This window comes from Podarcis tiliguerta (assembly GCF_965153285.1).
Source record: "Podarcis tiliguerta genome assembly, chromosome: 6".
In the NCBI taxonomy this organism is placed as follows: Eukaryota; Metazoa; Chordata; class Lepidosauria; order Squamata; family Lacertidae; genus Podarcis; species Podarcis tiliguerta.
In genome coordinates this window covers 28,502,418-28,524,082 of record NC_139539.1, presented here as the reverse complement: position 1 = coordinate 28,524,082, position 21,665 = coordinate 28,502,418, and the positions used below count along the sequence as shown (strand labels likewise).

The following is a 21,665-nucleotide window of genomic DNA, read 5'->3' as shown; positions in this document are numbered from 1 at the left end:
TTAAAAAAATAATAATAAGTATTTAGGGAGGGAAAACCTCAAAGGGTAAGACCCCAAAACAGGCCAATGAGAACTTGGTGCAAGGATGGTTGGTTAATCAGGAACAAGAACAATGATATGGATTTGGATAGATGAATGCCTTTAACATTCTTGTGCGTTTTTAAAAGTTTGCTCTGTGGTGTTCTGAATTTATTTTGGAAGACTACCTTTAAAAAAAAACACAGTATTATGCACAGACAGTGTGGTGTAGTGGTTCATGTTTTGGTCTAGGACCTGGGAGAGCAGGCTTCACATCCCCACTCATTCATGAAACTCATTGAGTGACCTTGGCCAGTCAAACCTTCTCAGCTTAATCTACATTGCAGGTTTGGTATGAGGATAAAATGGGAAGAACTATGTTTCCGCCTTCGTCGTCTTAGAGGAAAGGTGGAGGAATTGGAAGATGAAGGAGTTACACTTTAAAAGAATTCTTTAAACAGATTTTAAACTGCAACTTTTTTTTAACAAAAACTGGGGTCCACTATTATTATTTTTAAAAGCCTTCCTTAAACTTCATACTGAGCATTTCATTCACAACATGTACCAAGTTAAGATGACTCCAAGGACCCAGAATAATGACTATCCAGTCCTTTGTCAGACACACATTTCCTGCTCTGCTCTGAACCATATCATACATTTTTGGAGTTACTGTATTCTGGGTCACTGGCCAATGAGTTCTGTAGACCTGATGGTATATTTAGAATGCACAAACCGGTGCGGATCTCTCATGAATAATGCATCGGGCAGTTATCACACATCAGCAATCACTGCAGAGGCCGCTACTCCATTTCCAAGGTGTATTCACGTTATGCCTTCGCAAGCCAGGCAAGCGAGCCAGAGCTAGCTAGGAGAATGTTTCTGCCTCTCAATGAAACAGATTTTTAAAGGAGATATCAGGGCTGAAAAGGAGCTCTTGAGTCAACTTTAATGACCTGCCTGTAGCTGCCTCCAGGGCCCTAGAGGAGTGAGTTGCGTGAATAAAACTGACACGATCAACTCTCCTGTGATGCCAGGTGGGGCATGGTGGATGGTGTGTTCTGGAGCATAGCAGGCAGAGCTGAGAAGCAGCAGCTCTCTCATTTCCAGTGGGAAGAGGGAAGGCCTGGGGTACCAATGGGAGCTTCCCTCCTGTTGCAAATGGCAGGTGTAGCAGGGAAATTCTGAACGGGACTCCATTATACAGTTCAGATCCAACTCTCACACAACCCTCCTGCACCATCTCTCTCTCTCTCTCTCTCTCTCTCTCTCTCTGTAAAGAGATGCTCTACCACTGAGCTAAAGCACTCCTCCAAGCTCCTTCTCCCCATAGGTAAAGCATATCAGGTGCCACTTTAATCAAATAGAGGAAGTGAATGCTTTTGTTTTTTTATGATTGCTGCTGTTATGTTTTATAGTGGCTGCTCTTAAGTTTTATAGCTGCCATTTCAATGTTTTACATGCTTTTTTGTTTTGTTGTTCAGCATACTTTCGCAGTTTGTCTTACTTGCTTTCATTTTGGTAAGCTGCTTTGCTAGGTGGAAAATAGGAGGGTGAGGGTGAGTGGAATACAACTGCTGCCTTGTTGCTCAGAGAAGGGCTTTTCATACCCCCCCTTGCCATTGCAGCCCCCAGTATTTCCCTCAAATGTGAATCCAAACAGTTGGAGGATAAAGTTACCGTGGTTTTATCTTTATACTTCCTTCAAGCTTATTTCATGTTTCACTTGTGCTGGTATTTTATGCGTAAATGTGTTTGTAAACATTTATTATACTGGATGATAGCAAGTAGGTGCTTTCAGCGATGTGACATTTACACCTACTTAGAACTTATTAGATATTTTCATAAAAGTGATGATGAATGTCAAACCATGACATCTTGTATTTTGCATATCATTTAAGTTCCCTTTTGTGGCCTGTGAACACAGTACCTCTCTCACATCTGTTTGGAGATGGAAGAGCTGGAACTCTTTATTTAAATGGATAATCATCCCTGTAGCTTCCCGGATGCACGTTCAGTTGCAATTATTCTCAAAGTGTACAGCACTATGCTATGCACCTTCACTCCAAAGGAAAGTTCATTGAGTTACATGGGGCTGATTACAAAGTTGGGGTGCACAGGAATCTTAGGGGGAAAGGAGGGGAACCTTTTTTCAGTCCAAGGACCAACTTTCTTTCTGAGCAGCCTTCCAGGTGTTGCAGATATTAAGATTGTACAGTTCAAAGTGACCGGAAGCATAAGAACTGACTCCTTTTGGAAGTAATCATGGTCCAGGCCCATAAAAGTATTATTCAACCTTTTATTTGCAAAACTCTTTAAAAACAGAACATAAGCAACAAAGATACATCCAAAAAATATCCATACAATATCTTGTACTGTCCAGCACAGGCTTACAAAATATGAAATAATCCAAACAGACCTAGAAGCAGAGGTCTCTGTCTCCCCACACTCTGCATTTGAGCCTCCATAGAAAGGGGAAGGATTTTGTCTGTGTGCCCAGATGGCTGACAGACCATAGAACTTCTCACTTGGGGCTGTGGAGCGGTAACCCATATTTGATGTGGTCATATGGGGATCCTTAACCCAGGATTTACCCTGATGAAGTTATCAGCCAGCAACTGAGTTGGCTGATCTCGGATACTTGCCCAGTGCCCCTAAGCCAAACCTTCTTACATCTGTAATCCATAGAGTTGTGGCCATTTCAACCCCCAAAATGATGTCATGTCACTTATTGCTTCCGATGCTCCTCCCCCAGTGACCTGAGGCCAACTGCACCTGAGCCCACAAGTGATGCACTTCAGAATTCTGTCATCTCAAGGGCCTCATTCTGTAGAACTATACACTGACTCCAATATAGAAAACAGAAATCTTATGTAAATACTGTGTGCGCAGATGTCACACACCACCCCCCGACTGCAATATTACTGGGAAAGATACAGACTAGGCAGAGGAAATGATTAGAGGATGTCAAAGGCAGTGGTACATGGAGGGACTTCAGAAAGTAGGATAGTTGAGCTTACAAAGGAGAGATGAATGGGAGGGGATGATGAATGTCACAAACTTATATCTGACACGGTGGCAAAACCTTCATGAAATGCATGGAGGAAACTTTTATGTTCACACCAAGCAGACAGCACTTCATTTTATCAAAATCTTGTAAAGAAAGTGGGCGGAAAGGGACAGGGGAAGAGAAGGAAGCTTCTTGAAGCTACAAAACTGTTGAATGAAAATTCAGGGCTGAATTGCCATTTGCATTATTTGAAGTAGCAATTTCAAGGAGTTTGAAAGATTATGCTGAAATTATTTCTGGAGGTGATTGGAAGGTGCGATAGAGCTGAGGGAGTCTTTCCCTACTGGTAGACCAGTCAGGCTAAACCTAGGTTGTCCAGCTGCCGGGCAGGAGCAGTTTTTATTTTATTTTATTATTTGCAATTATTTTTTTAAAAAAATCAAATCTGTAACTGACAACATCAAGCAAAAATACCATGGCAGTGAACAGCAAAAATCAACAATAAAATTAGACTGACAAAAAAGTAGTACAAAATGCATCACTTTTTTTTTCTCCGTAGGAAAGAAAGGAACTCAGAGAATACAGACTTAAGCTAACCACTGTGTTCACAAGACTTGGCTAAGCAACTGTGCAGTCTTAACACATGGAGACAACTTTAGCAAGAAAACTCCAGAGTGTGGAGTGATGGAGGAGGAGGTGGGCAGCTGGGTCTGAAGTGGAGGGCAGTGGCACATCAGGGGATGGTTCCCTGCATAAGAGGCAGCTGCCAGATGCTGGGCAACAGAGCTGCTTGGAGCACTACAGTAAAAGGAGTTTGGAGGGAGACGGTGTTTGCAGGGGATTAATTAAAACGACCCCCTCCAAATCTATTATCTGTCCCATTGTGAGAATATAATGAGTACGCTTGGTATACACAATGGGTACACACAACATCGGTATGTTTTCCCCTCCTCCGTAAGCATGAAGGAAGGCACTGACTATCCAGAGTAATAGCCGACCACTGTATCCATCTGCTATAAGTGGATGAAATCTCAGGTCTTCCTGTAGCAGAGGAACAATAGTTGCTGAGCTCATTACCGTTAGTTTACTCATGTTATCTGATTCGTAACCAGCCACTTCCAACAGCTTTTGAAATGCAGCACAATTACTTCCTAGGAAATCTGTTATTAAAAACAGAACAAAAGAGTATGATTTTTTTATTATTATTAGTTGTTGTTTTTTTTAAAAAAACACCCTTAGATAAAACTGCAGACAATAAACAAAGAAGTCGGGAGATGAACTGCAGCATGATTTGCCTGGCCTGAATCTTCCAACATTCAGCTCATTGGATGACCCTGAATTCTATCATTATGAGGGAAGGAGAAAAATGTATTTGAATCTACTTTCTTCACATCTTGCATAATTTAATGCACCTCTGTTGTCCTCCCTTGCTCACTTTTCTTTCTAAATTAAAAAGCTCCAACTGTTGCAAGCTTTCCTCGTAGGAGAGCAGTTCCAGCCCTTTGATGAATCTTGTCCACCTCTACAATGTCCTTCTTGAGATCCAGAGACCAGACCTGTACACAGTATTCCAAGTGTGTTCACATCATAGATTTGCATAAAGGCTTTGTGATATTGGCAGTTTTATTTTTAATCTCTTTCCTCATGATCCCTAACATGGAATTTGCCTTTCTCATAGCCACCATACACACTGTTGATGTTTTCACTGAGTGGGAAGTTGAAGGTTAGCCCTTTTTTCTGACTCTAACGCTCCCGAAAGCTGCTTTTTGGTACTTAAATCGCATTCTTCCAGGTTGAATAGCATGGGGAGGGTTAACCTCACCCTCCCGGTTGTGATATCCCCATCACCTTTTTAAAAACAAAAGCGAAGAATCCACATTTGTGAGAGATCACTTATTTCTCATAACGTCCTGTTCAGCCTTTTTATAAAAAGGCATAAAGGAAGAAATTAGCAAGTTGGTACTTACCAGGAAGAACATTAGGAAGCAGGGAGAAATTAGTAAGAAAGTACTTGGGGAAATGAAGTGCCATGACAGTGAAATGCAATGTGAAAGGACTGGAGATGGAGAAACTATTTAAATGCTAAAAAGGAAGGGTGGGCAGAATAAAGGTCTATGCTTAGAGTCTTGTCCATGGACAAAGGCAGGGAAGATCTCCAGCTGCCAAATGGCCATAAGAGGCACCATTGTATTCTTCCTACAAGAATCAACATAAAGGCAACAAGAGGTAAATGAAGAAAGCAAGAAGAATTGTGTTGCTGCCAGGTGACGATCAGGGCCACCATCTCCACAGTGGATAGAGGCTGTGTACACACCAGACTGCTAGTGCCCACATCATTGCACAGATCCCATTTTCCCATGTGCACTTTTGTGCACATCTGTCCACATACGAGCATTTTTGAAAGAACTGTATCTCAGTGTTTCTCATCCACATTAGCAGGCAGTTGGGGATGGGAGACATTTGCACTATTTGATATCCCACTTTATCACTACCCGAAGGAGTCTCAAAGCGGCTAACATTCTCCTTTCCCTTCCTCCCCCACAACAAACACTCTGTGAGGTGAGTGGGGCTGGGAGACTTCAGAGAAGTGTGACTAGCCCAAGGTCACCCAGCAGCTGCATGTGGAGGAGTGGGGAATTGAACCCAGTTTGCCAGATTACAAGTCTACCCCTCTTAACCACTACACCACACAGGCTTCCATCCAAATAAGGGTTCCAATCACCATCCCTGACCTCTGGAAAGCTGAGGCCCATTGTGGCCATGCATGCAGGTATTTTTTTGGGCATGGGCCAATTATGTTTGTGACACAAGTTTCCAATATACCAAACTCGCACAGAACAGTGGGTTAAGAAGTGTGCGTGCTGTGCTGTGCTGTGCCTTTTCCCACCAGCAGTCCACCAACGAGCTCCTCACCAATGAGAGTAAAGCAGGCATGACCAAACTTGGCCATCCAGCTGTTTTGGAACTACAATTCCCATCATCCCTGACCACTGGTCCTGTTAGCTAGGGATGATGGGAGTTGTAGTCCCAAAACAGCTGGAGGGCCAAGTTTGGCCATGCCTGATAAGGGGTGTGGTGATCAATGGTACCAAGCAAAATGTCACAGCACATGTTAAAAACAATATAAAATGCCCATGCAATGTGCTTCAACATGTCTGCTGTTAGGTAACATTTTATGTTGGGTTTTTCCCCTTATCACATTATCCACATTTGGGGGGGGGGTGTAATCAAGCTGCAGACCTTTTCTATATACACACACTACAAATTACACATTATTCGTAAGCATTTTCTCACATCCCATTGGGAAATGTGTTAAGCCCACAAAAATAAGCACCACAGAAGCATTCTGTTAGAAGTTTGACAAGCTTTCTAAGTGCAATCAGTGGTGAAGCTATGTATTCAAGAATAATAGCATTATCGTAAACATCTGTTTCAACACAGCAGTATGAGCATGATCATACAATATATGTGGATATGACTGATATGGGAAAATTTGATTATAAACTCTGCTGTGAAATTGCACAGTGACTACTCTAATATGCTCAGCTGCAGATGTAAACAGTACAGACAATGTTCCTTTGCATATTCCTTCAATTTAGCAGCAATTTACAGAATTAGGCATTTTCATGTAATCATTTTAAAATTATATTTAACAAAGCTCTTTCATTTCTTTTCTTACTCATACAGCTTGAACCTCTCTGCTTGAATCTATTACGGAGAGAGCTTAACTCAAGTTGTCATTGAAGCTTGGGAGAGAGAAGGCCTGTCTTGTTTTCAATATTCTCTCCCCACCTTTCCAATACAGTTGTTAAAGAATCTGGCAGAAAATTAGTGTCAGGCAGTGCATGATTTTATTTTATTTATCCAAAAAGTTGGAGCTGTCCACCCTCTTTGATTTGCTCATTCCAGATTGTGATTTGATTTCTTTGAGAGTCACAGAATGGCCTGGTTCGTGAAAGTGCTAATTAGGGATGTTCACCTTTAAATGCAAAGCGAATCGAATTTCTGCTCCATCCCTAGACTGTCAAGTAAGGGAAAGGGGGTCAAGGAATGGATGACTAGAAAAAGCTAGGGCCAGAGTGAAGCAGAGAGGGAAGCAAAGCTAACGGGGGTTACAAAAGCAAAGCAGGAGGCAGTATTTACTCACCAACATGGTTACAGCCCATCTGTGTCTTCAAAGGCCTTTACTGAGCATCTCTCCACGGGCAATCAAACAATGTATTAGGATATGAAACTTTATTCCACACACACACACACAGTGTGTGTGTGTGTGTGTGTGTGTGTCTGTGTCTGTGTCTGTGTGTAATTCCAGGTACGGTAAATCTGCCCTCTTGACCAAACACTCTCACACTACAGTGGAACCTTGCGTTACATACCGTCCTCCTTACGAACATTCGGGTAACAAGCTCCGCTAACCTGGAAGTAGATGCTCCTGGTTGTGAACTTTGCCCCAGAATGCGAGTGGAAGTCGCGCGGCGACAGCAGTGGGAGGCCCCATTAGCAAAAGCGCGCCTCATGTTAGGAACGGTTTCGGGTTAAGAATGGACCTCCGGAAGAAATTAAGTTCGTAACTGGAAGTACCACTGTGCTTTCCTTGGTGGTATTCTGTGAGTTTTCTTTCTTTCCTTCCTTCCTTCCAACTTAATATAATTACTAGGGACCTATTAGGCTAGCAGGGCAAACCTTAAGACAGCCTGACAACATTACGCACATGACATATCAGTTTTAGCACAGAAATAACCTGCAGTGCTGACAGCTGAAGCAAAATATGTCAGTCAGAGAACAGGCACCTTTTACTTTCAGACTGCTGCAGCAGCTCTTGTTATGATGAACCGTGGAAGTTGGTGAGCTGCTCATAGCATTTGACTGGGGAGGAATTCCCCCCTAACATTTTATCATCCATAGATGAACTGCTTCAAAATAGGCCTGTTTTGGTGATCTTCTTGTAGGCAAAGGCATAGCTGCCCAAACTCTTTGCCTAAATAAAATATCAAGTCATCATCAGTTCAGGATCTTCACTTATCTGATCAGTGGGAGTTTCTTGGAAGGTATTACAGACCCTCCAAGTGTGTCCCTATTTTTCAGGGGCATTCCTGATTTAGAGAAGCTGTCCCGGTTTCTGATTTGATTCTGGAATATCCCACTTTTCCATAGAATGTCCCTGTTTTCATTGGAGAAATGTTGGAGGGTATGGTATTATAGAATCAGGTCCCTTTTGAGAAATCAAGTTCTCCTCCTAGAGAGCATGTGTTGCGGTGAGGTCACCACAACCGAAGGGATGGAGGGAAGTCCGATGCTCGGCAGAGCTAAAAATAAGTATGTGATTTATTTGTATAATGAATGTATGTTTAATGAAAAAATAATAAAAATTTATTGGCAAAAAAAACAGAACCCCCCAAAAAACAAATCAGAAAACCGAGACGGCTTCTCTAAATCAGAGACAACCCTGAAAAATAGGGACGCTTGGAGAGTCTGGACTATGAGCTGGGAGACTAGGGTTCGAATCCCCCCTCAGCTATGAAGCTCACTGGGTGACCATCTCTTAGCCTAACCTACCTCACAGGATTGTTTGTGAGGATGAGATGGGGAGGAAGAGAACCATGTACACCACCTCAAGATCCTTGGAATATAAAGGGGGTATATAAATATAATAAATAAAACAAATAAGGAAAACTCCCTACTAGCAGAGGTTCAGGAGGAATTGTCGTCTTCTGGAAATTGTATTATTTAAACAACACTTTGCAGTATATATTATTTTTAAATGACCACTATTTACTGATGTTTTATACTGATTTTTATTATATTCTTGTATGTTATATGCCACCTTGCTTTACTTTGTAAAAATGCAGATTGTAACTACTTCAGTGACTAAATAAACCAACATCACCTTATGCTATAAATGGGGAATGCTTAGAAATTCCAATATATAGAGTGCCAGCCAGGTTAGTCTCCCTTGAATATTAATTCACCACCAGTACTGTGCCTCAACCCTGCTTTTCTTTGGGATGGTTAATGCTTATAAAAACTACAGTAATTAATACAATATAATTACAGTATAACCAGCCTGATACTTGGGAAGTAGATAAGGAAAGAGCTCTCTTGTTGAGCACGCCAACTATGTGAGAGAGAAATTAATTCTAAGTTTGCTTAATCATTTTTGTGACAGAGAAGCACAGGTTATTTAAAACATTTCTCGCAAAAAGGAAAATACAGCTGGAGCTGGGCCCAATGTAACATGTCAATATTACAGTGTAAGGTCCTAAATGACCTAGGCCTCCTCCCATACCAACTTGCCTCTTTTAACAACTGCAGGAGAAGCTCTGCTGATGGTCCTCATGCCTAATGAGATTTCTTGGGTGAGAGTCCATGACTGGGTTCTCTCTTCAGTGGCCCCTTTGCCTTCTAAATGAACCTTCTGAAGTACATCCAACCATGATATTGATGCCATTTTGGTCACAGCGAAGACATACCAGGCTTTTGAGGAGGAGTGAGGTGTTTTGGATATTTGAATTTCTATTTCTGCCGCTTGCTTGCTTGTAAACGAGGTCTGTGTTTTGTTGCTGTGTAAATATAAATGTCAAACTAATATATTTATTGAAATGGAAACCTAATATTTTGGGAGGTGGCAGGTGGCACCTTGATTACCAGAGGAAGGAATTTCATGCAGATTTAAAAGCCAGTCTCACAAATGGGGTATGGTTGGTAGGTATTGTTTCCTCTTGAACCTACGTGGAACTTGATTATTTTTTCTCTTTAAAAAAAATAAAAGGAAGAGGAGAAGCAACAAAACCTTCCTAACACCAAGTAGAAGTGTTAAGGCAACAACAAGTTGTGGATCACTAGATTATATGTTGGAATATAAGGCTCTCAGTTTTTCTCTAATCACTCCCCCTTTGATAACACACACAAATTCACCATGTCACCACAATGTTCATGGTTTCACTTTCCAGCTGCTGTGGGCTTCTAAACAGCAGCGAGAAAACAATGGTCAATGAATTATGAATATGCCTTGGCAGATTGGGTTTAACCCCAGAAAGATTATTACAGGGATGATGGCTTCTTGTGCATTTTAATTGGTGTCGAATGAGTTGCTTTGCTAGATTTCTCTGCCATCTTCCAGCTACGTTGGCTTTCCCTTGGTTTACCATTATAGCTGATTGCTTATACAGAGGCTACCCTGCTGTTACAGTGGAAATCTCCAAATAATTAATATTTCCCTCCCCACTACCCTGCCAACCTTCTTGGTTATGGAGCTCAGGAAATCAAATGAAGCCAGCAGTGCTGTTATGGCATCTTAGGCAGGAGTAATGCTAAACAGCCAGATCCCACAAAAAAGGAAGTTAGGTTCAAAGACTGTTGTGATTGCCTTTTGCTTTTTTTTAAGTTCCTACAAAAGTGAACTACCTACTTTACCACCTCAATTATCTAAAGCTACTCTCTTACTTCAAGGGATGGTTGAAGAACCTCTTCACATATGCAGTTTCTTCAGTCTTCACCTAAGCTGCCAATCTGGTGAAATTCTACTCATGGCACCCTAATAATGGCATACCTTATAGGGCGGTGACCCAGAGGACATAAATTGACATAGGTCAATTTATAGTGTTTAAAATGTGTTATAAACATGTGACACCAGATGGCGCTATAGAGCAGAATCCAAAGTCAATGGCAGATTGCCTTGGGAGCTTTCTTTCTATAGATTTTTTCCCCGTAGCGTTCCCCCCCCCCCCATGGATCCAGCCAAAACATACATTTTCCACTGTTGCCCCTGTACTGTGGAATGCCCTTCTGCCGTATGTGAAGCAACAACCATAAGTTGCTTCAGACACCCTGTAAAGGCTTCTCTCTTTGCCCAGGTTTTTCAGACCACGTTTTATGTGTATGAATCCACGGAATCATTTTTAAAATTTGTTTTTATATGTTTTTACATTGTTGTTTTATTGGTTTTCGGTTCTATTTTTGGTTTAATGCATGTCACTTTTATATTGTACATACCGTACACTGCGAAGACATTTTCAAACTATTCATTGCGAACCGATCTGTGTGGCAAGCCTCAAATGATTCACTGCTTGTAGCAGTTGTTGTGCAGAAGCCATTTTGAGCAGTCTGCATGAGTCAGCTTTTTTTGTGAAGCCACCATACCTTTCTCACTGGCGATCTAACCTCCCTACCCCTTTGAAAACTCATCCTTTCTCCTCTTTTCCCCTTTTCTTTTCTAGTTTTATTGAGATTCCCTAAACAATGCCAATGGAAATTAAGGAAAGCCTTGCAAGAGCTGAGCTTGCACGTTCAAAGTGCATTGTAAAACCTCAGCTGATCTTCAAGTTAATTAAAATAAAGATGCCAAAGTTGCTGGGCAGACTGATTTCCCTGACTTTATCTCCTTTGGTAGCAGAATGAGCAAAACATGCCTACTTCGGAAGTTATAAATAGAGCAGAATAGCAATGACTTACAGCCTGCTCTGCAGTGTTAAAGCATGGTGGTGTGATGCATCTTCATGTTTTTGCTTTTAGTATACATTTAGGAATATGATCCAAATGACTGCCAACATTTAAAAATCTACTCTGTAGTTTTGTTTATTGTAGTCAGATAATGGAAACAGCAGATTTGAGGATCATAAAGATGAAACTTAGGCTGCTGAAAAAACAAAAGCAACAACAAAATTCTCTCTCGCACGTGGTGCCTTTGGTGATGCATAGTGCCACTTAATACACAGTTCTTCCAGATGCCATAGAGAGAGCTTTGTACGTGGCTGCCAGAGTTTCCTGGCATGGAGGCTCTCCACCCATTCTCAGGTTTTCAAAAATTATGACAATTTCAGAGTTTCAAACATTGTGTAAATTATTCTAATCACAGATATCTATTGTTAAACCATGCAGATATAATTCCTGCTCCTGTAAATATCTCCTTGCTTAGCTCAGATTTGTTGGATGCTTTTCATTACAATAAAAACATAAGTACTCCCCCCCCCCCAACAGCTCAGCTGCTAAGCAAATAGATTTTGTTTTGGCCTCCCATGAAAGGCTCCAACTAATTCCACTTGGGTTTTGGTCATTTTCCAAATCTGCTTCCAAATTCATACTGGGTATTCAGCTCCTGGAAGGACATTGGAAGAGGCAAGGGAGTGCACTGTATTCCTGATGTGAGATTGCCGCAAAAGGCCTATTCCTTCACACCCTCCCCCAATCCCCATTTATGCCTGACCAGTGATGGCAAGTGACCATCCGGACTGGCAGTGCAGAAGGCAGGAAGGCCAAAAGTAGGTATAACCAATGAGGAGTGGACCTAGATCCAGTGACAAGCAGAGACAACTAATTCTAGTTTTGTCCCCATCCACCTGCTGAGTTCTACAAGTGTGACACGAGGGCCACATCCACACCATACTGTTAGAAACTTGGGTTTGTGTGGGGGCCCGATTCCCCTAAATTCTTGGATGTAGTAAAAGTTAGAATCAAGGTTTGCCAAACATGGAAACCCCCTGGATTTAGTTATGCTTATGAGCCAAGCCAGTTTGTCCATTAGCATGGCCCATCGAGGAAACCATCAGTAGGCAAGCCAGTCAATGGGAGTGAGGCTCCTTCTTTCCTGGGTGCTAGTGGGCAGAAGCAAAGGCCAGGTTAAGGGTTTCAACACTGAATGATGTAGGCTGCAGGGAGGTCCCTGGAGTCGTTTAGCAGTGCGAAGCAGAAGGAAGGGCAGAACTCCATGGGAGCTGGGAATGGCAGGCTGGGACTAAGAGACACAGAGGATGGCTTTTTGCTATCCTTTGAATCTAATGCTGCCCTTAAGCAGAAAGCCAGACCTGCGTAGGATGTGAATGCTCCACAATCCCTCCTTCTAAGTGCAGGTTGTATATATGTGTAAATAGAACTCTATATCATAAAGACACCAAAGTCTGTGTGGTGCTTCGCTGTTCCAAAAGGAAACACAGACTCTGGCAGGTGAACCTGCAACCCCTCACATCACTTTGAAATTGGGATGGTGTGTAACAATACATGTAAAGCACTATGATACCAATTTAATCAGTCAAGGTCGTCGTCGCCCCCTCCCCCCCCCGCCCTCGCCTGAATCCTGGGAAGCATAGTTTGTTAAGAGTGCTGAGAATTGCTAGGATATCCCTATTCCCCTCATGGAGCTACAGTTCCCAGAGTAACAGTCAGACCCTCTGCCCTGAGAACTCTGGGAATTGTTGCTTTGCAAGCTACAAAGAATTCATGGGGGGGGCATGCCTGTTTAAATTGGCATCACAGTGCTTTAAATGTATGGTGCGAACGTGGCCTTGGAATAAGGAGAAAGACGCTGACAGCAGGGGCTAAAGGCAGACAGGTGGTAGCTGGCTGAGGACAGAATAACATGGGTGGAGCAAGGCTCCACTCATCCTAATGGACCAGACTCCACTGTGCCTCACTATGTTGTTGCTTGTAGCATTCTCTCTCTCTCTTTTTTGTCAGATGTGGAAAACAATGGCACTCTTGATAACATTAAACAAAAGGAGAACAAAAGAAAAGAGGAAATGAAGGAGGGGAAATTGAGAATTGCACAGAAATGCCATTTTGTTTTCTTTGTGGGATCAGCACTCCTGCGTCTCAACTAATTGCACTGCCCATGAAAGCTCATTTGTAATAATTACTCAGTGATAAGGTTAGCTGAGCTACAAGGTCAGTACTCTACAAGTCTCTCCTTGTAACACAGGCAGACATTAAGGGGAAGGCAATAATTCCTTACAGCTATAAAAATAGAGTAAGGTCAAGTCACTCTCCTTGCAGTTCAGTATGGGCTGTTTGAGCCAACACTGTGTGCTCCTCCCTGCAAGATTTGCTTTATTTTCTTGTCAACATCATTCAAAAACTTTCACAGCAGTTTAGTATCAACAGTTGTGGCAGTACTTTCCCCAGAGAATCTGGGGGGAAAGAGAAAAAACACACACAAACACACAGTTGGGATTGTGAGACAGAAAAGGGTTTTTCAGAGAATTGAAGATGGTATGGTGAATTTCCGGTAAAATATTGGGGAAAATAGTTTTTTTTAAAAAAGTGTCAGAAGATAGCTGACAACAGCACCAACCAAATCTCAGGAGACAAAGAGTTCATAGTTGGGGTGTCACCATGGAAAAGGCCCTATTCTATCCTTCACCACCATTCTATGTGCCCCACCCATAGGTGAGACCATGAAGCCACCCTGCTAGTATTAATGCATGGGCATCTTAATACAGTGGTACCTCGGGGTGCGAACGGGATCCGTTCTGGAGCCCCGTTCACATTCTGAATAGAGCATAAGATGCGACTGCACATCTGCGCGAGCGGCGAAACCTGGAAGTAACATGCTCTGTTACTTCTGGGTTGCCTTGGAGAGTAACTTGAAAATGCTCAACCTGAAGCACATTCAACCCGAGGTGTGACTGTACAGTGAAAGAAGTTCCTTTAGGTGTCTGGGTCAGATGTTGTTTAAAACTTGTCTTCTAGTACAAACACTGTTTTCCCTGTCATATCTGAGCAAACAAAATATGCAAGGTTTTGAATCCCTACAAAAACCTGAAGAACCTTTGTACCATATTATCACTGCACCATTTTGCAAATTTTAAAAAGGGGCAGGGCATAACATAAATCATTATTCGTTTCTGACTTCTGGTTGAAGATGGCGACAATGAAGACTACTTGTCCTTTAGCTCCACAGTCTGATTTAATTTGTTTTTGTTGCTTTTTGAATAGTTTTAAAGTCAGTTGACTCAGCTGCAGGAGCACAGTTCTTTTACATGGACTTAAAAGCCATATATTTTAATTGGAGGACAGGCACTGGGAGAGCAGCTGTTTTGACTCGGTGTTCAGCATTTAGCTGATAAGGAAAGAATAGAAGTTCATCTCGACTGAAGGAGACACTGCAGTTATATCAGTCTTGATATGGTTACCACACAAGCACAGACCTGCAGTGCTTCAAATAAATCGTCCCGAACTCCATTAACAAATTTAGTCCAGAAATATATACTGGACTGTTGTGAATCAGTAACTGGAGCAGCTGGAGCAAGGTAAATGGAGCTAACTGAAAAGCATTTGCGGCAAGATACAATTAATTTATCATATATGAATTGCCCTAGTTCCTTACATGGCGACTGTGCAAGAAATGTAACATATGTAATATGTTCCTGTAATGAAAGCTTAGCCTAAATAGTTAGTTTATCTGAACTTGTTAGGAGTTGATACATAGGCTTCCAGGCAACTGCAGCTTCCTCCATATAACAAAACCTCAACAATGTGCAATAACAATTGTAGCATAATAGACTTGGCCACAACAAAATGAAACTCTCACCATGGGGAACTTTTATGTGACCAATTCTCTTGACACAACAAACAGCAGAGGGAATCCTTAGCAGAATCAATGCTTTGGAAAAGGAAGTTTATGGTTTGAATGCCATAATTGGTGCACTACGTGGGTTAGTAGAGACAGGAATTCTGTCTGTAGCCCTCCAGATGGGACCTGCCAGTGAAGAAACTGAAGCTGGTGGTGGTTTGGAGGGATATCAGGGAAACCTCTACAATGGCTTGAATTCCTGTTTGCAATTCAGATTCTGGTTTCATTATTCTGCCTGATTTCTTCACTGACCAGTTATGAACAACATCTGTACAATACCTCTTTCTAGAAGAATCATCATTAGAATTTGGACTTTCCCCCTCACTCACTACTTTTCCAAGTGTGTTTATGAATCCATCATTTATTGGCTTTTTCTCCTACTTGTACTGTGGGGTGGGAAATGTGGAGTGTCTGCCTGTAACCTCCTGAGTTCCATCAAAAGATGTTACATTGGGGCTTGAACAAATTAGGGGTCGGACTGAAATCATTTCCTTGGAAGGTAGCAACTGGGTTATGAGCATACTCATCCACTATCAGTAGCCTTGGATCTGAAGGGGTTTATTCAAGAATGGAAAACTCAAGTCTATCTCCTGATCATTCATATTGGTGTAAAAGCAGGTCTCCAAGTTCCAATCTTGATGTCTTTTAATTCTTTAGCTACTGAATCTGTTACTTAGTGAGCTCAGAGCTATCGCTGTCTTGATATGCCCACCTTGTTTCTGCATTACACATTTTTGCATTTATGTTTTTGAATGAGCAACTTGGAAATGTTTTCACTAAAAATGCAGAATTTCAATATTTTTTTGAGCCAAGAACTGTGCTGCAACATACAAAGAAGTGAAAAAGGTGGATATCCAGCCTGTGTGTTAGTCCAGGATGTATGACTCAGGTCAGTTGAAAACATAAGACATAATAATGTAAAATGTACCTGTTGCATCAGGCCAATGACGTTCCTTTCTTACAGGTGGCCAACCAGATGCCTGCAAGATGGACATGTGATCATCATCACTCTGCCCATCTGCGATTCCCAGCACTGCTATTCAAAGGTAGAAAGCCTCTGAAAGTGGAAGTACAACATAGCCTCATGGTCAGTAGACAATGATTGCCTTTGCCTCCAGATCATATTGGAGGTAATAAAGATCCAATTCCTCAAGCATCCCTAGTTGACTAACGTTCTTATTTTCTAATGAATGCAAAAGCTGATATTTGCATGACCTTTAGCGATGTTAATGTTTAGTGGCACTTTCTCATGAAGATGTTCAATAGGAACAGTGCAGAAATCAATAAATGTGATTATGATCATGGCTTTGGAAACAAAGGGTCACCGATTAAAATAATGTTTGTTCAGGAACATTCTGACTTCTCAGAGAAAGCTCAGCTTCAAAAAGCACTGTATGTTTTTGTTGATATTTAAATATTAGAAACTGCACTTTCATAAAAAATTGTAGCAAGGCGGTATACAACATAAAAGCATAATGTTACAACAACATCAGTAAAAAACATGGTTGGTTTTTGTTTTGTTTCGTGCATTTTAAATCGCATTCCAACGTTCTGTCTAAGCAGTAGAGTTTTCAAAAGTTGTGGAAAAGAAAGCTGGGTGACTGCTGCCCAACTTTTATAGGGGAGGACTTGCACAGGGCAGAATCTACCACACTAAAGGCTCTAGTAAAGGCCACCTGAACACAGGGATATATGAGACCATCCAAAGTGCCCCTTCAGAAGAGCTCAGTGATCAAGACTGAGCTATAGGAACAGGGTATACAGGGAATACGGTGAGCTGCAGAGAGGAAATAGGACGCATGGTTTGAAGCACAATAATAGGAACGTCACAAGTTCTTTATCACAGGAGCCTGAACCTGAAATATACTGGGCTGGTGTAAAATAAAATTATGGAGCAGTTGTAAGCTCCCAGGAAGTGTTGTTTATTGGTTATTGGATCATTTTCTCTGCGAGCAGAGAGCGAGCTGTTAGGTAGAATGTTTAATTGTACAATGAAATGGAAAATGATTCTGAGACTTCAGATAGCCATGCAACCATCACTACTCCACTGTCCAACAGTGGTAGGGAATGAAAAGGGATGTGTCAGAAGTGGGTTGGGAAATGTCTTTGATCCATGTGATTCAAGGCCCTCTCATTCCCCATACAAGCCCCCCAGAGAGAAAAATGATGGGAGCCTCCAGAGCTGGCATAGTTCCTTTACCTTCCATTGAAACCAAAAAGGGGGAGAATGTGAAAAGGACAACCAAGTACAAATAGTGTCGGGATGGGAGTGGGGGAGAGTTGCTCCACCAGTTTCTGCTGTCGCAAGCAGCCAGTCCAATGTGGTTTAGGAAATGGCATTTCCTTTGCAACTGACTCTCCCCCTGCCCTCCATAGGCTCTGTAAAACTGGACACAAGTCAAAATCAAAGCTGAGCAATCTGCTATTTATCTTATTCACAATACAATAGGGCTCAGAGGATGTTAAAAGAGCAATTGGAATAAAGCAGAGAGAAAAGAAACTGACAATACTTTACTGAGGAAAACTGATTAAGAACAGCATATAACTCTAGAAGAAATAGCCAGAGGTTTTTCCTTCTTTACAGAGTTCAGGTCTACACTGGGTGTGGGGTATGGACTCCTCCAGAACAACTTTACACACACACCCAGCTCCTCGATCGCAACTGTCTTTTTCACTGACAGCTAACTCACATCTGACTAGAATCTCCATACGATCAGAGCATGCTGTCACCCAGACTAAAACCAAAATAGCCCTTTAAGTCATACACTGAATGGTCTCTGTTGTACTTCCAACCCTAGGAACACCACATTTGGTGGCTTTATTGTAGCTGAGCAGGTGAACAGGAAGTAAGGCATTGGAGGGCAAAGTATATAGCCAAGAGCTAAAGAGAATTATGGGAGGCAGGAGGGAGGCATAATTCCCATCAGGAGACAATCTGACTGAAGGAACAATAACCAGAAATCCCTTCTAGAACAGCAAAGGTGCAAAATGATGCTTGAAATTATTGGCCATCCTGATGCGCAGCCCAGAATATTTTTTAAGGGGGAAAAGAATTTCTTATTTGGTGGAAAGAGGATTACAATTCTTTAACACAGCAGTTTTAAAAAATAGTTCCTGTTGGAAGCTGCTCGGTGAACTGGATTAATGGAGAGAGTGCAAGGAAGGCTGTCAAGAGACCTTGAAAAATACAGCATATCACATCTGGATCTGTAATCTATCACATAGATGTCACCAGTCACAGCACACACTCACAGTGAGATTTTCAACGCAGTTTAAGATAGATGCTATAGGCAATCAATCCCTTTTTCATTTGATTTCCTGTGAAAAAGCTACACAGAATTTAAAACAGATGAAAGCTAATGGGTCTTTTATGCATTACACCCAAGTCCTATTTAATTTAACTGAAAATGAGATTCCACTTCTGCAAATGTTTGAAAGTCATAGAATTGGAGAGGTAGGTGTGATCCCCATCAAAAGATATATTGCAAGTATGGCACACTAGCAGACCAAGTGTCCTTATTTACTCCAGAATTTGGAAGTGGGGCATTGGCGTAACATTTGCATGAGCGGCATGTGAGCAATCTGGGTTTGTGGCTTTGCTCCAGTGTTTGGTTGCCCTTTCTAAAAACAACAGCCATTCCTTTAATGCACATTTCTCATAATATGCATATATTTTTATTTGGTTTTGCTTAATATAATGCATTTTAGTGCTTTTCTCCAACGAATACATTTATTCTTATGCCCATGTTTCCCCAACATACACCTTTGTGTGGCCATTTTGTTTTCACTGGAGAGCAGCTTTGCAAAATGTAGAGAAGGGCAACATTCAAAAGACAGCTGTGCATTTCTTTCAGGGGATGCAAATTCTCCCCCATGCCAAACATGTGGCCCTCCATATGTTGGGCTATAATAATAATAATAATAATAATAATAATAATTTAAAAAATTATTATTTATACCCCGCCCATCTGGCTGAGTTTCCCCAGCCACTCTGGGCGGCTCCCAATCAAGTGTTAGAAACAGTACAGCATTAAATATTAAAAACTTCCCTGAACAGGGCTGCCTTCAGCTGTCTTTTAAAGATAGGATAGCTGCTTATTTCCTTCACATCTGAAGGGAGGGTGTTCCACAGGGTGGGCGCCACTACCGAGAAGGCCCTCTGTCTGGTTCCCTGTAACCTCACTTCTCGCAATGAGGGAACTGCCAAAAGGCCCTCGGCGCTGGATCTCAGTGTCTGGGCTGAACGATGGGGATGGAGACGCTCCTTCAAGTATACAAGACTACAGCTCCCATCATCCCTCATCAGTGCCTATGCTTGCTGGAGATTATTCCTGCATTGCAGGGGGTTGGACTAGATGTCCCTCGAGGTTCCTTCCAACCCTAGAATTCTTTGATGGGAGTTCAGCAGCTGAAAAGTCACATATACCCTCCGCCACAGAGCCTCACGGCTCATCCTTCTCATTGCTTGTTCAGTATTGCTGTTGCTCTGCTCTTAAATGTGGCATGCACTTACCCCGATGATGCCAGACTTCTCAAGGTGCTGTGCAAGTGCTCTTCTCATAGTCCTTTATAACAATCGCGTATGACAGAGCAACTGCTGAAATCAATGGAGTTACAGCTGAGATTTTTACCCAATTCACTTTGCTGCTACCCTTTGATTATTACAAATGCAGCCTAAACAAACATTAAACATTGATGAGCGAACTGAAATGTGTCTGCATTGTTTGCCTCAGCTGCTCTGGAGAGGGAAAGAAATCATTGGTTCAAAATGCCTTAGTTATGTCAATTATTGTCACGAAGGAGCTACTTGCTGCACTCATCGTTTCAGTAGCATATCCGAGATCTGTCCCACAGATCAGAGGAGATCATTTCCCCCTGAAACACTGATTTAATTCAAAACCCGACTGTTATAAACTTTGAATGATCTGTTCTACTGAGCATGACATCCCAGGACTCGTGATACATTGTTTTCTGATCCAGTGCTTTGAATAAGAATAAGAACAAAAAAGACTATTTGCCATGAAATGCCTGCTAATATTATGTGAGTTTGCAAAAAGAAATTCTGACTCAGATGTTTGGCCTAATCATCCTTCAAGTCAAGTGAAAGGGGCGGAAGCAGCCACTGTGTGTATGAAAATCTAATAATTGCAGTAGCCCTTTTCAGGTGAAGTGCTCACACAATCTGTCAATGCATTATTAGGAAGTGGAGCTGTGCCAATTAGGCCCCTCCCCTGACATTCAGTGGTTCCCTCCATTGAAAAAAATAAGTGTGTCTCTGCACAATAGAAGCTGTTGGGTCTGTTTGGTTTCTTAATATTTTCCCAGGACATTTGCATCTTTTAGGACAAGGCTTACTGTTCCCCTTTCAGGGTATCAATGTTACTGACAGGGCAGGTTTTTATGCAATGCCACATTGTTTAATAAATCATGGATATGTTAGCATGTAAAATAGAGCAGCACAGGCCGACTTATAAATAATTAAATATTCATTTGCATAAAGATGAAGAGCATATTAAATACGGGGGAAACGGAACGAGATAGGACTGTATGTCCTGATGAAAGCAGGGAAAGAGGGAGGTCATCACATACACAGACAGCTGCAGAGAGGCACACAATCTCAGGTTGGGGTGGTGGTAAAATTCACTGCAAGTTTCAAAGGCCTGCTCCTGCACACATTTACGATTTCATTTTTTAACAGAACAGTGTATTTTAAGAGAGTCTGTTGTTGTTGCTTTCCTAACCAGGGATGAAGGCATTCTTGAGAAATAATTGTAATGCAGTAGTGACAAAAGAAGACACAACTGGAAGAATTCCTTTCTTAAGGCCTAAGACAAGGATGGGGAACCTGTAGCTCTCCAGATGTTGGACTGTCATCCCTGACCGTTAGGCACAATGGCTGGGGCTACTGGAGCTTGGAGTCCAATAGTATCTGGAGGGCTACAGACTTCTGTCCCTGCCGCAGACATAGTGGCCACTTCCTTTGATCACACTGTGCCTTGACCAGTTTCCCTAGCATTGTTGTTTCCCACCCTCACTCTCCACACATACTGTTCCTCTTGAATTTAAGCAACGGATGAAGATAACCTTCTCTCGGATTGGTCTCTTCTTGCCTAAACCCCTTTCTCTGCTGCCCTTTTAATCAGGTCACATTTCTTTTAGCTTTTTTTAAACCCCAGTCCACTTCTGATTAGTCTGTACCTTTTGTTTTGCTCTGTGACCTCTTCCGAATCCCCAATTTACATTTAGCTTGATGTATTTATAATCCCAACCAAACTGCCAATTTATCCTTCCCTTACA

The 21,665-nt window shown here is 41.9% G+C and overlaps 1 long non-coding RNA gene across 4 annotated transcripts in view; it reads right to left on the bottom strand.

Annotated features, from left to right (window-relative positions):
• Positions 1-3,548: 3,548 nt before the first annotated feature.
• The window catches only part of LOC310679225, a 22,129-nt gene continuing 4,012 nt past the window's right edge, over positions 3,549-21,665 (bottom strand). The window contains exons 3-5 of one of the 4 annotated variants that reach the window (XR_014512152.1): positions 19,882-19,965; positions 16,297-16,425; positions 3,549-4,185 (exon numbers count right to left, since the gene is read on the bottom strand). This is a non-coding gene — a long non-coding RNA (uncharacterized lncRNA). Of the gene's footprint in view, positions 4,186-11,573; positions 12,120-13,127; positions 13,924-16,195; positions 16,426-19,881; positions 19,966-21,665 lie in introns of those variants that run through there. The other 3 variants (XR_014512154.1, XR_014512153.1, XR_014512155.1) reach the window with 3 other exon arrangements.